Source organism: Mustela nivalis (assembly GCF_964662115.1).
Source record: "Mustela nivalis genome assembly, chromosome: 1".
NCBI classification, from domain to species: Eukaryota; Metazoa; Chordata; class Mammalia; order Carnivora; family Mustelidae; genus Mustela; species Mustela nivalis.
The window spans coordinates 158,354,421-158,368,815 of NC_139020.1; the positions used below are offsets into that span (position 1 = coordinate 158,354,421).

The 14,395-nt window shown below is 54.2% G+C and overlaps 1 protein-coding gene and 1 long non-coding RNA gene across 2 annotated transcripts in view; one reads left to right on the forward strand and one right to left on the reverse strand.

The window, feature by feature from the left end:
* Positions 1–9,895: 9,895 nt before the first annotated feature.
* On the reverse strand, positions 9,896–12,280 carry LOC309872557. Its single transcript, XR_014315956.1, has 2 exons — positions 12,053–12,280; positions 9,896–10,107 (listed from the first exon to the last, which is right to left on the reverse strand). It is a non-coding gene; the product is annotated as an uncharacterized lncRNA (long non-coding RNA).
* Positions 12,281–12,374: 94 nt separating this feature from the next.
* PLXNA1 (plexin A1) overlaps positions 12,375–14,395 on the forward strand; it is a 49,444-nt gene continuing 47,423 nt past the window's right edge. Inside the window, exon 1 of the mRNA XM_082746908.1 lies at positions 12,375–12,587. The gene's annotated coding sequence lies outside the window, so the exon portion shown is untranslated. The remainder of the gene's footprint in view (positions 12,588–14,395) is intronic.

Genomic DNA, 14,395 nt, shown 5'->3' on the forward strand with positions numbered 1-14,395 from the left:
ACCCATTCTTTGGATGAAAATAATATGTGTTTTGTTTTTTAATCACGGACTGTGTTTCCCATTGCTCTCTACTGACCTGAACATTTTACTAGTCCCCAGGTCCTGTGCCCTCCCGAATGCACGTGGCAGTATGCCCTCCACAGCCTGGGCCTTCGGGTCAGGGCGGCACACGGCCATCTCTTCCCGTGGGCTTCTGGACCCCTTGGGCCAACCCTTTGGCAGTCATAGACGCCATCCTTTAAGGGTTGGTTGACACCAACCCTGGGGTTAACCCCTTTGCCACCCGCCAAGCAGGGGCAGTGAGATTTCATGTGATTTCCCAAAAAGGAGATTTCAGTAGTGGGGTAGGGAGGGCCCAAAGTGTGCCAGGAGGGACACCCCCAGAGACAGTGGCAGGAGGGGTCTCCCTTAGTTATTTCTATTTTGCACAGCCAGTGTTGGCATTGAATGCCTACGGTGTGCAGGCACTGTTTGAGACGCTGGAGATACAGCAATGAGGGGGAGGGGAAGGGGAAACCCTGCCCTCCAGAGCTTGGAGATCTGGAGGTAGGGACATAGAGAAGAGAAAATCAGTGATAGAGGATGCTATGCAATGGAGGGAAAGTATGGGGGCTGGGAGCACCAGGAGTGGGGGGTTCCTGTTTCCTGTGACGATAGGACACACCTCTAGCCCCCACTCCCTGGGGCTTCCCACACCCAGACAGGGCAGCTGCCTGCATCTCCCTGGCCCCCCCAAGAACGGCCAAATCCAGGTTGCTCTTAAGGAAAAACACTTCCACTTCATACCTGATAACCTGCCTCATTAAATTTAATGGGCTGGTTATTCCCGTTAAATAAACATCACCTAATTATGAAAAACATATTTGCTGAAATTCGACTATGGAACAGATAAACCAATTACATGGTTATTCAGCCTCAAAACACACTCAATAATGAAGCAGGGTGCAGACCACAGTAGGGAGGGCTAGAGGAACACTTGGAATCCAGAGCCCCCATTTACCCCCCACCCCCACATCCCCCGCCCCGCTTTGGAAGCTTGGCTGGCCTCAAGAATGCCAGTGTCCCTGAGAGCCAGAGTCCGGGCAGACTGGAACCCAGACTGGAGCCGCCTCAGCCCCTGTATCAGTTAGGACCCCTTTTTCACAAGTGACAAAACCATAGCTCAAACTGACTTCAGCAAGAAGAGTGTGTTGGCTCATGTGATTGGGAAATGCAGAAGGAAGCTGCAGGCATGGCTGGATCTGAGAGCTTACACACAGTGATGGGGACCTATTCTCTATCCTTCGATCTCTTAGCACTATTCCCCTCTGTGTCACCTTCGTTTTGGGGTTTCATGATTGGCTCCAGTGAGCCTGACCTTGTGAAGAGAGTTTCTCCTTCCCTCCAGCTCCAGCTTAGGGTTTATGGGCAGATAATAAATAGCTCTAGAGCTGACAAAGTAATATCAGGAACCTCTCAGGGAAGGCAAATAAACATGGAAAAAATGCCCCACATCCTTATGACTCATCAGGGAAATGCAAGGGAAAACCACAAAGAATAACCTCTGCACACCCATCCAAAGGCCAAAAGCGCGAGGATGGACACTACCAGGTGTTGGTGAGCATGAACAACCGCTGGGACCCACGGACACTGCTACCAGGCATGTGAAGTATTTAAACCACTTTGGAAAATGGTTTGGCCGTTTCTTATGAAGGTAAACATCCATGCAGCAGGTTTACTCCTAGGTTGCTATTCAGGAGGCTGAATATGTATGTGGTCTAAATGGTACTGGATGGATGTTCAGGCTGTTTTATTCACAGCAGCCAAAGAGTTAAAGGAGTCCAAATGCCCATGGACAGTAGGAAGGGCAGGGTATAGTTTAATCATACGGAATACTGCCCAACAATGAAAAAGAACTAGAGCTCCCCATAAGGATACGTATGAATTTCACAGACATCTGGAGGGAGACGAGCTGGGCAAGGAGCAAACACTGCTCTTAGCTTCCTAACAAATTACCACCAACTTAGCAGTTTGTGGCTAGCTGCATGCCTTCTTACATGTGCCTGGGTCAGGAGCCCTGGCACAGCTGAATTGGTCCCCTGCTCAGGGAGGATCTCACGAGGCCACAATCAAGGTGTGGTCAGGCTGGGCTCCCACCAAGCTCACCTGGCTGTTGGCAGATCTCATTCCCTTGTGGCTGGAGGCTGGAGGCCATCTCCTAGCTTGTGACTGTTACAGGCCCTCCCTCAACGTGTTCTCACTTCTTCAAAGCCAGCAAGGGAGTTTCTTATAGGACCTAATAAAATCACAAAAAAGACAGCCCTTCACCTTTGCTCTATCCTAGAAGCAAGTCATACACTGGAGGGGAAGGAGTACACAAAAGTGTGACTCACTGAGGGGCACCCCGGGATATGCTGCGACTGCTAGATGATTCCATTTGTAGGAAGTTAAAGAGGGAGAGGAAGGCGTTTCTAGATAGCCCTTGTGGAATAATTTCCAAAAATCTGTGAGTAAGAGGAGAGAAAAAGAAAAAAAAAAAAAAAAAAAAAAAAGAAGGTTCAGAGCTAGGTGTATAGTTTGTATCTTTTGAGAAAACAGAGAGGCAAGAATATCCATGGGTGTTTGCATTTGCTTGTAACAGTGTAAGATATCTCTGCCAGGACACAGGGAAACTGGTAACTGTTTTTCTCCCAGAGCCAGAGTTGGGAGCTCCAGAGGGAGATTGACTTTTCATTGTGTATCCTTTTGTGCACTCTGGGATTTTTTTTTTAAACCATGAGCATATATTTTAATATTTAAAAGTCCTCTTTGAATTATTTAAAAAAAAAAAAAAAAAAGGCCAGACCTCATGAAAGGTAAAGGCTTCTAGAGGCATCAGCAGCTGCTGCATTGGAGAGGTTGCCCTCATCCAACCACCCCCCTGCCCCCCACATCCCACCCTCAGTTTACAATGTTCAGGGGAGAGTGAGCTTTCAGTCTTGTGACCCCAACAGGTGAAATAATTTGCCAGGGTCATCTTGGCCAACTGGTTGGGAGAGCATACCTGAGAATGCACACAGAGTAAGGCAGAGCCAAGAAATAGATGCCAGCTGATGTCATTGAACCCCTGGATCCAGCCATGCCTGAAGCTACAGACCTCTTTGGACCTTACAGAGAAGCAAGCCAGCAAATGTCCCTTTCGATGAAGCAAAGCTAGACATTTGGCAAATCTGAATCTGTCCATTGTTTATGTCTAGTGATGTTGTGCTGAGGTCCAAGGCCCATAAGCCCAGGGCTTCTCCAGACCAGGCTGGTGGGTGGATGCTTTAAGGTGGCCTTCCCAGAGGAGGAGGAGCCTGTGCTGGGGGTAGCTGGGTAAGGTCAGCATGATGACTTCATGGGGACAGAAGGCATAAGCATCATGTGCAAAGCTCATGGTGAATTAGGGAAATTACAAAGATTGCCTATGACAAAGCATGGAGCAACAGGAAGAGAGGGGGTGGAGGGGGCGAGTAGTATGGCCAGGGCTGCTGCAGAGGCCTGGTGTGCGGAGGTCAAGAGAAGGGACCGCAGAATGCTCAGCACGTCCCCTGGGATATGTCACGTCACTTCTCTGTTCCAACTTCCTCAGCTGCAGAATGGAGGCAATCACAGCCCCTCCCTGCCTGGTGGTGGTGAGGGTTGAGAGAGGTGCCTCAGGGAGAGCTCTCTGCCTGGGGATCCCCGTATGTTTCCCCCAGTCCTCACAGTGGCCCTAGGAGCTGCTACCATTTGCCCCAGGATCCAGGAAAGGTGCCAAGAGATAGACACATGATGAGAGCAGAGTACTGCGACATAGGAATGGACTGGGCCCCCAAAGCTTCCACTCTTTTGGGTGGAGCCCCAGCTGTGATGGGGCCATTCCTCCGAGGGGAGGGCTTTGCCAAGAAGGATGTCTCAGACATTTAGGTCAAAAAGACTGCCCAGAAATTCCAACTCTCTCCTCATCTCCAACTACCACCTATGACCCTGACCGCATCCCCAGGACTGACAGTACGCAGCCACAGAGGTGTGCGTGGGCTGAGGCATGGCCTGGAGGTTCTGAAAGGGCTCTCTGGAGACAGGTCTGGGATCCAATGGCCAGGAGAGGATGTCTCCCAGCCAGACCCTCAGACACCATGAGGCAGAGTCCCACCTTCCCTGCCATAGCCTCTAAATTCCCCACAGAAACCATGAGAGAATGAACGGTTGCTGTTTTAAGCCATTCGATTTTAGGGTGACTTGTTACAGCAACAGTTAGTGAATACATCCCACAAACCCTTATAGAATGTTGGCCTTGTATACTCCTTATAAGAAAGAACAGGCCCCACACCTGGCCCTCAGTCCTTTGGGCATCTGACTCTTGGTTTCAGCTGGGGTCATGATCTCATGGGTCATGGGATTGAGCCAGTGTCGACTCCAAGCTCAGCACAGTCTGCTTGGGATTCTCTTTCTCTGCCCCTCCCCTCACTCATGTGTGCCCTCTCTCTCTCTCCTCCCCCCACCAAATAAATAAATCCGAAACAAAGAAAGAAGGCAGGGAAGTGAAGGGAAAGGAAGGGAAAGATGAAGCCCAGTCTTCATGGGACTTCCCTTTGGTGGGGCAGGGTTGGGGGCCGGATGAAAATAAGCAACTTAGAAAACATCAGGGGAATTAGTGATATAATGAACCTCACTGGAAGATGTGACTTGGGGGGCATTTTAAATCGGGGAATTGGGAGTTTCTCCAAAGAGGCAACATGAACTCTGCGGCCTGGGGAATGAGGAGACAAGGTTAGGAGAGCGAGGATGTGGCAGGGTGTCCTTAGAATTTCCTTGATGGCCTCTGCTGTAGGTGAGGTCTGGGCTGAGCCCAGTGTGGGGCCCAGACAGAAGCACCCTGCTGTGTGTCCCCTCCCCCACCCCACCTGGTCCAACCTGCCCCAGCCACAGGGTATAAATAAAGGAGGCCACAGGGAACAGGCTCTGCTCCACAAAGTTGTGCAAGCATCAGAGCTGGCCCTGGGGTAAAACCAACAGCCAAGGATTGTTGTGTTTTTTTCACTTCTTTCTTTTTTCGGTTTTGGGATTTTTTGGTTTTTGTGGGGGGGTTTTTGTTTTTTTTGTTTGTTTGGTTTTTTTTTTTTTTAAAGATTTATTTATTTGACAGAGAGAAATCACAAGTAGACAGAGAGGCAGCCAGAGAGAGAGAGAGAGGGAAGCAAGCTCCCTGCTGAGCAGAGAGCTCGATGCGGGACCCGATCCCAGGACCCTGAGATCATGACCTGAGCTGAAGGCAGCGGCTTAATCCACTGAGCCACCCAGGCGCCCCTGTTTTTTTGTTTTTTAAGTAGGCTTCACACCCAGCACAGAGCCCAGTGCAGGGCTTCAACCCACAACCCTGAGAGCAAGACAGAGCTGAGATCAAGAGTCGGACGCTTAACCAAACGAGCCACGGAGGTGCCTCTTTACCTTTTCTTTTGAAATAATTATGATCTGTAATAACGATAACTTCTCAGGAAGTTGGAAATATAGTACAGTGAGGTCCCATGTATCTTCTCCTATGTTGCCCCAGAGGTTATGTCTTCTGTAACTATAAGACAATACGGAAACCAGGACAGTGACATTGACAACGATATATATGTCCAGCTCTGTGTAACTAAGTGCTGGGTAACTAAGGCTGAGACTAAGATATAGACCTGTCCCTCCCCTTAAAGATCCTCTCCTGCTTCCCCCTTCCAGTCACAAACCCCCAACCCTCCCTCACCTGGCCAGATTTTCATCTGTTCCTCATTTCTATAATTTTGTCACTTCAAAAATGTTACATAAATGGAATCATATTATTTGCATTTTCTCTTACGGTTTAAGTCTGCCATTTTACCTGTTTTGTTTGTAACCTGTGGTTTTTTTTTTTTCTTTTAATTTTCTTTTTTCTGCCCTCCTATGGGTTACTTGAACACATTTTAGAATTCCATTTTGGTTATCTATACTGTTTTTGAGTATATTTTTTGCATAGATTTGTAGTGGTCACTCAAGGATTACATTCTATATATGTCCTTACCACAGCCTACTGGTTTTTACCAGTTGTGGAACGTGCAGAAATCTTTCCTGTCCTTACAGCCTGTTCCCCTCCACCATTTATAATGTAATTACTGAGATGCTCCCTCAAACCACTCTGGGACATGAGACACTGATATAATTTTTGCTTCAACAATCCAATGTAATTCAGAAGCTACAGAGAAGAAGTCCATTGTCCTTTCTTCCTTCCTGATGCTCCAAGAATCCTTCTTTTATCATTTTCTTTCTATTTAGATGGCTTCCTTCAGCCATTCTTTCACAGAAGGCCTGCTGGTAACACATTTTCTTGCTTTTCCTTCATGTGAGAGTGTCTTGACTTCTCATTCTTGAATGGCATTTTCACAAGCTATGGAGTTCACAGATGGCAGTTCTCTTTCAGACCTTAAAAATGTCCTTCCATGGGACATCTGGGTGGCTCAGTTGGTTAAGCAGCTGCCTTCGGCTCAGGTCATGATCCCAGCGTCCTGGGATCGAGTCCCACATCGGGCTCCTTGCTCAGCAGGGAGCCTGCTTCTCCCTCTGCCTCTGCCTGCCATTCTGTCTGCCTGTGCTCACTCTCTCCCCCTCTCTCTCTCTGATAAATAAATAAAAAATCTTAAAAAAAAAAATGTCCTTCCATGTCCTTCTGGCCTCCAGGGTTTTTGGTGAGGAATCCTCCATATGCAAACTATTCGACCTTGACAGTAAGGTGTGTTTTCTCTGTTTCTGCTTTCAAGGATTGTTGTCTTCAGTTTTCAGAAGGTTGCTGATGATGGGCCTTGGGAGAGGTTTCTTTGGGTTCATACCATTTGGGGTTTGTTCAGCTTCTTGAATCTGTAGGTCTTCTGCCAAATCTGGGAGGTTTTCAGCCATTATTTAACTTTTTTTTTGTCAGTCTCCCCACCCCACCTCCTTGTCTCCTCTCCTTCTGGGACTTTGATGGCACAAATGTGAGCTCTTTCGTTATCTTGCACAGGTTCCTGAGGCTCTGAGCTCCCACCCCAATCTACTTTTTCTCTCTCTGTTTTTTGGACTGGGTAATTTCTATTGTTCTATCTTCAAGTTCATTGATTTTTTTCCTCTTTCCCTCCTGTTCTGCCATAGAGCCATCTTTTATCCCTTTTTATCCAATTACTGTATTTTTAAAGAAACTATAAAGTATCTATTTGGTTCTTTATAACTTTAATTTCAGTCCTTGCCTCCACTGACCCCTTGGTGCTGGCATCTGTTGACTGTGTATTCTCAAGCAAGTTGAAGTTTCCCTGGCGCTTGCTAGGAGGCAGAGATGACTCTTTCAGAGGCCACAGCCCTGGAGAGAATCCTATGCTTGGGACGTCATCTGCACACACAGAGAAGCAGTTAGGGTCCAGAAGGCCTTGCCTGCCCTTCATACAGGCTTGCTTATTTTGGTAACCATACCTGGGTTTCCTAATGCCACCCTTAGCTCCAGAGGGGTCCCTAATACCCACCTGCTAACTGCCACATTCTACCTCAAGGCCACAGTGACTGGTTCAAAGGGGCTATATGATGAGCTCATCCCACCGAGGCTCAATGCTGGAAATTTTCTTGGAACTGTTGGGAAGTGCCTGGAGCTGCTGAGGCCACCACTTAGAAGGCCTGTGTGGGTGTGACCCAACTGGTAACCAGGGGAGCTCTACGGAGAGAGCTCCAGGGCCCAATGGCCACTCTATGCCTAAGATCCACACACACTCAACTGATGCTCACCTGAGCCAATACATGTCCCTTGGAGCTTAAGTGCAGTTGTATGTCTGTCACCTGATACGCAAAGCCTGACTGGGGAAGGCAGGCCAGGAGCAGTTGGCCTGGGAGAAACCGAGAAGGCTATGGCTGGGTCCCAGCAGCCTTTTCTTCAGAATGCCTCTTGCTGGGCTGAGCCCCTCTCTTATCTGAGGGGACGAAAGTCGTAGAGTGTGGAGATGGCTCTGTGCTCAGCCCTCCACGGGTATCACCTTGTCTCTGGTCTCTTGACAGATCTCCCCATGTCCACGCTGGGCCCCCAAGCCCCTCTCTTCCCAGTGGCCAGAGTAGGCTTGCCAGAATATATACAATTGGCAGCTGCTCCTCACCCCCCCTGAGCCCACAGCAGCTGCCAGTGGGCCAAGTCTGATGACATCTACCCACAGCAAGACACCCCACTGTGCTGCACGCTTGGGGCCAAAACAGGCTGGGTATTCTCCAAACGTCAAGGAACCCCCGGGGAGCACCTGCTCTCTGCCTGCTCCCAGCGTGTATGCACATGTGCACTGACCACGGGGGTGGTGGTGGAGGGGTTCTATGTGTGGACAGAATCCCCTGCAGGCTCTGAGAAGTGAAGCACTCCTCCCTCCTTCCCCAGATCCCTCTAGGCCACAGCATGGAGAGCCAAGTGGGGAGGGGCCGGGTAGGAACTGGTGACTAAGGAGGGTCCCCATATGCTCAAGGCAGGAGGTGGCAGGCATGAGAGAAGTAAGAAATGAATGGGTTAGAAATATTTGGGAATGGGGCGCCTGAATGGCTCAGTCGTTAAGCATCTGCCTTCGGCTAAGGTCATGATCCCAGGATCCTGGGATCAAGTCCCACATCAGGCTCCCTACTCAGAGGGAAGCCTGCTTCTCCCTCTCCCACTCCCCCCTGCATTTCCTCTCTCGCTGTCGCTCTTGGTTAAATAAATAAAATCTCAAAAAAAAAAAAAAAAAAAAAAAGAGGATCACCTGGGTGGCTCAGTGGGTTAAAGCCTCTGCCTTCAGCTCAGGTCATGATCTCAGGGTCCTGGGATCGAGCCCCACATCAGGCTCTCTGCTCAGCAGGGAGCCTGCTTCCCCCTTTCTCTCTGCCTGCCTCTCTGCCTGCTTGTGATCTCTGTCTGACAAATAAATAAATAAAATCATTTAAAAAGAGAGAGATTTGGGGGTGACTTGCTGGCTCAGTTGGTAGAGCATGTGACTCTTGATCTTGGGGTCATGAGTTCAAGTCCCATGTTGGGCATGGAGCCTACATCTTAAAAAATTGTGCAAAAAATTATATATATATATATATATATATTTTTTTTTTTTAAATTTCTGAGCTGAGGGTGAGGGACAGGCAGGAGTCAGGAGACTCAGGGCGAGGGATCAGTGGTCATACCCCAGAAGCCTGGTGTGCCCAGGACCCACTGTGCTCCCGCAGAGACTCTTCCTCACCCATCAGCAGTGGGGGCCTGCCTCATGGAGAGAAGGCACCCTTGAGTCTACTTTTGCACAAAGCTCGGAGTTGCCAACATGCAGATGCGGCCCCTGGAAGTGCTCCAGTGGCGGGAACGTTGGAAAGTACTGAAAGAGCCTCCTCACCAAACATTCCAGATCAGAACCACGTTCGCACAAATTGTTCCCTGCTGTCCAATGACTCCCATGCCCCCTTGAACTGCGTCAGCACCCAGAAGCAAAATCCACATAGGAAACCCAGAGAGGGAGAGCCCAAGCAGCCCAGCTGACTTATGCCCCCCATGTGATGTGGGATGAAGAGCAGTGGCTACAGACCTGGGGGCATACCCCAGCTCTGCCTCCCCTCCTTTCCTGCATGGGATCCGGGCCTTAGCTCAGAGCAAAGCTTAGGCAAGTGTGCAGCTGGGTCAGATGGGAGCCCCAGAGTGCAGAACCCCGTGCACTGGACTCATCCCAGCAACATTTACTAGCTGTTGTCTCTCCAACAAGCTGTCCATTGGGGTCTTCTCCCTGTGTTCCTGCTGGATTGTTGCCTTTTGCTTTATTGATTCTTGGAGTTCCTTCCCTACCCCACATCCACAGCTTTCGTGAAGTGTATGTGTGTGTTGCAAATATCTTTTCCTAAGTCCCGGCTTGCCTTGCCATTTCCTCTTTTGTAACTCTTGGTGAACAAAAATGACCAATTTTAAGTAGTCAAATTGATCCATATTTCTCTTTATTTCTTTCCTTTTGACATCTTGCTGAAGAAATCCTTCCCTTGTCCTGTCCTGCCTTCTGAAAATGCTTCAGTTTTCTTCATGGCTCTGGGGCATAGGGTCCACCTGGAATTGATGGTCTGGCATGATTCATGAACATTACATAGTCCAATTTCCATCTTGAACAGATCTTGCTGCCACTGTTTGGGGGAGTAGACAGAAAGGTGACATGAGCAAGAACGGGGTGGAGTGGGATGGAAGGAAGTGGTGTGATCTGGAACAACATTTTGGAGAGAAACCACAGGGCTGTGGGAAGCAGGGGACATGGGGGAGGGAATGGAGTGTCCAGGATAACATTGGGGTTCCTGGTTGGGCAACTGTGGGATGTGTGTGTGGGCGTGCCCAGCTAATCATGAGCTTGACTGCCACCCAGAGCCCAGTGTCCCTCTTGAGGTTCCCTGGAAAGAGTTGGAGACAGGGGGCTGCTCTGCAAGGGAGAGGCCATGGATCTTGGGGACTGTGGAACAGAGTGAGAAGGGCCTTGAACAGTGCCTGCCCCGGTGGCCCTGGGGAGGACAAGTTGGCAAAAGAGCAGGTAAGAGGTGGGGACAGCCCAGAAGCCAGCAGGCAGAGACAACCCAAAGCAGGGATAGACATTTTCTCAGGCACGGTGTGGTGTACACACACACTCACCCTGAGGAGCAGGGTGGGGAGGTCTCCTACATGCATTTCACGCAGGAGGAAAGTGAGGCTCTGAGAGCAGACAGGACCTACTGTGTATTAACTAGCCGCACCAGGATCCTCACGCAGGTCTGTGTGGCTCAGAAGTCCATGAGGAATGAAGGCTCTTGGGTCTTGTTTGCCACCTACAAGCTGGGCAACCTGGGCAAGTCACTTCACCTCTCCTACCTCAGTTTACCCATCTGTAAAATGTAGTAGAGCCTGGTGTTGTCAGCACTATGTTAGTGCTTGCTAAATAAAACAATGGACAGGACCTTCGAAGAAGATGCTCTCTCCCATTTAGGGACACGCCTGTTAAAGCCACAGTGGAAAACCAGTATGTACCACCAGCTGGGGGAATCTCAACAGTGATGGTAGCAAGTGTGGGTGAGGATGGGGGGCTGCTTCGACCCACTCACACTACCGCCGGGAGTGCAAACTGAGGCCATCACTTGGGAAAATTGTTTTTCTGGCGTCTACCAAACTAAACATACACCTACTGGGTGACCTGCCAGCCCAGCTCTGGGTCTTAGCGAGCTGCCCAGAGACTGCACGAGATGTCCATCACAGCCTGATGCACAGTGACCCACAAATGGGGACCTGTGTCCATCAGCAGGAGGGGGAGACACTACAAAGCAGCGAACAAACTGCCTACTGGAAGCACGGGCTGGCCTGGGCCTTAACAGCGGGAGGATCGCCTTTCTAAAATGTCCCAACACAAGCACAGCGAAAGCAGCATGCCATCTGGGACGCGCGCACAAAGGGTCGAACCCAAAGGAAAAGGAAGAAAAGACGAACTCAGAAACTAGGATAGGGGCTGTGCGAGGGGAGGGAGGGGAGGGACGAGATGGGAGGGCCCCTTGGCCGGGTTTGAGCTCCTTGCTGCGTTCCCTTTCTCAGCCCTGTGCAGTGAGGAGGTGTCCTCTTCTGCAGGGATGACGTAGGGTTCACACACAGCCTTTCGGGCTAAGTCTCCCGCCGCTCCCCCGGCCACCGCCAGGCTTCCCCGTCTTGTCGGTTCTGAGCCCCTGTCGCCGCGCCTCCCTTCCGCGCGGGGCCTTCTGCGGGGCGGCCTCTCCAGGGCCCCCAGCTCACGCCTCTCGGAGCGCGCCACCGCGGAGTGCCCGGCGAGCACGGTCAGCGGCGATCGCCTGCCACCCCGCCAGCTCCCGCCCCTGCACTGCCTGCCCACCCCGCCGCGGTCGAGGGCAGCCGGGTTGGCGACCCGCCACCTCGCCACCTCCGGACCCGGGGCGGCCTGTTCCCCCGGCGGCGAACGCGCCACGGGCTGGTTGTGCGCCGTTTTGCTCACCGCGAGGGTGCTCATCCCACCTAACCGACGCGGTGGCGGAAGGCCGAGGCTCCCGACCCACAGCCCTGCACGACCCGGGGCAAGGCGCATACCCTACTCGGGCCTCAGTTTACCCTTGTGTGAATGGGAGCTCTATTCTTAGGCCGGGCACAAGGAAGGCTGGACCATCCTTGGGGACACGGGCTCAGGACGGCCCCGGAGGTTGGATATCCCCGGGGACGCTCCGCCGCTGCCCCCGCGCAGTCATTAAGGCGGACGAATGTATCGCCCTTTGAAGACGTGCGGTGGGCCCGGGTCAGAGCGCAGCGCGGAACAGAGCGCCCTCTGGAGGCTACTAGCAGCCCCGCCTCCTGCGCCCGCCCCGCCCCCGAAGGCCCCGCCCCCCGGCCTCGGGCAGCGCATGCGCCCGGCGCGGCGCTCCGCGGGCGGCGAGAGCGAGGCCGGTCCGCAGCCGCGCGACGCTCGGCGCCCCATTCATGCTGGGCAGCGGCGGCGCGGCCACGCAGCGGAGCCCGGGCGCGGCGGCGGCGGCCTCGGCCTGGGCGGCCTGCGCGGCTTCGGCGGCCCCGCGGCGAGGCGGGCGGCGGCGGCGGCGCGGGCGACGGGGCGCGGCGATGGCCGGCGGCGGGGCGCGCCCCGGGGCAGCCCGTGAGTAGGGGCGCAACTTTCCCCCGCAGCGCGGAGCGTGGCTGGGCGGGGGTCCCGGGCGGGGGGCGCGCATGGGTGGGAGGCGCCCACGGACCGGAGCGGGGCGGCCTCCGGCCGGGGCGCGGGGCGTGCGGCCGAGCGGGCAGGGGGTGTGCGCGGGGGACTGCGGCGCGCGTGTCCGCGGGTCCGCGTGTCCCTGCGGCTCCGGCCGGGCGCCCGCGTGTGTCCGGGCGCGGCCGTGGCGCCGGCGCTGAGCTCGTGGTGTCCCCCGCCCGGCCGGGATTGGACCGCGGCCCCAGGCCCCGCGCCGCCGGCCTCTCCCCGCCTGGCCGCCCGGTCCGGCCCGGCCGGGCCCGGCCGCCCGGCCGCCCGGCCGGCCGAGCTCGGGGGGTAGCGCTCCGGGCGGCGCGGCGGGGGGCGGAGGCCGGCGCTGCCCCCTCCTCAAACGCAGGAGACAAAGTTTGCGGCGGCCCCAGCAGGAGGGCCCTGGGGGTGCCCAGGCCGAACCCGGGGCTGGACCGCAGACTCCGATCTCTGGCCGCCGGCAGGGCCAGGCTGGGCTGGGCAGGCCCGGGCCGGGCTGCACGGCTGCCTGGGCAGGGCCGCGGGGAGCCGGAGGAGGTCGTGCGGGGCTCCATCCTCCGCTGGCCCTCGGGGCGCTGGGGTGGAAGTTGGAGCCGCTTCCTCGGGACCGACGCCCGCTCCCGCCCCCTCTGGCCCGGGGTGCCGGGAGATGGGCGCTGAGTCCGCCTCTGGCCCCCAGGGCTGCTCACTCGGCCTGGGAGGGGGCGGTGCGGGTGCCGCCCGGGAGGCCGCTCCGCTCCATCGGGCCTCTTCAGCCTTCCCCTCTCAGGGCCTCTCCAGGGTCAGCCCGCTTCCCTCCGAGGCTTCCGATTGCTTCCTGGACCGTCCCGGGCTTGGTGTGTGGCGAAGCTGGGGGTGGCGGGGCTGATTCGGGGTTGCCTTGGGGAAGGGGGAGCGGGGCTCTAGGGAGGCCCCTGCTCGCCATGATATTCCAGGTGCAGCCCGCGGAAGGGCGGTGAAAGGGGCTCCAGAGGCTGCTTGGAGCTGAGAACTGACCCTGGCTCATCTTTGGGGTGCGGGTGCCACGCCCCTTGAAAGAAAGGGGTGTGTGTATTGGCGGGGGGATGTGGACCTGGCTTCTGCTCCCTAAGCCGGGGCTTCAGCAGCTTACTGCTGCTCCACCTCTTTCCCTGCCCAGACTGGTTCTCTGGGGGGTGGGGGGTAGGGGGCTCAGTCTTTGCTCTTCTGGCCCTTGGGGAGCGTGGCCCAAGTCTTCTCTTCTCCCTGCTGGTTTCAGGAGAGACCAGGTGTGGCACCAAGCAGCCAAGACTCTGCCCAGCCCTTGAGGAGCACCCAGTTCCATGCCAGAGGCAGAAGAGAAAACCAGCAATTCCCTCTCAGAGCCAGGCTGCAAATCAGCCTTGGAGGGTGGCACGGGGAGGGCCAGGAAGCACATTGCAAGCAGAGGGGCAGCACAGGCAGAGGTCTGGCAAGTGTCTGTGTTGCTGAGGTGTGTGCTTGGGGTGGGAGACAAATGAGGTGCTGTGGACAAAGCAGGTAGCCCTTTGCTGGGCTTCTGCACTCCCAGATTGTTGCCTGTGTGTTCTGATCTCTCAGGAAGATCCCCGTGTCTAGAGCAGCTGTCCAGGAAGGAAGGGTACCTCCGGGAAGTCCCAAGTGCTGGGCACTTTTTTTGAAGACTTCAGTACTTCCAGATCCTGGTTTCATTGGACTTGTGTAGTGGGAGAGCTTGGGACCACCTCCTAGGGCCTGTGTTGCGGGGA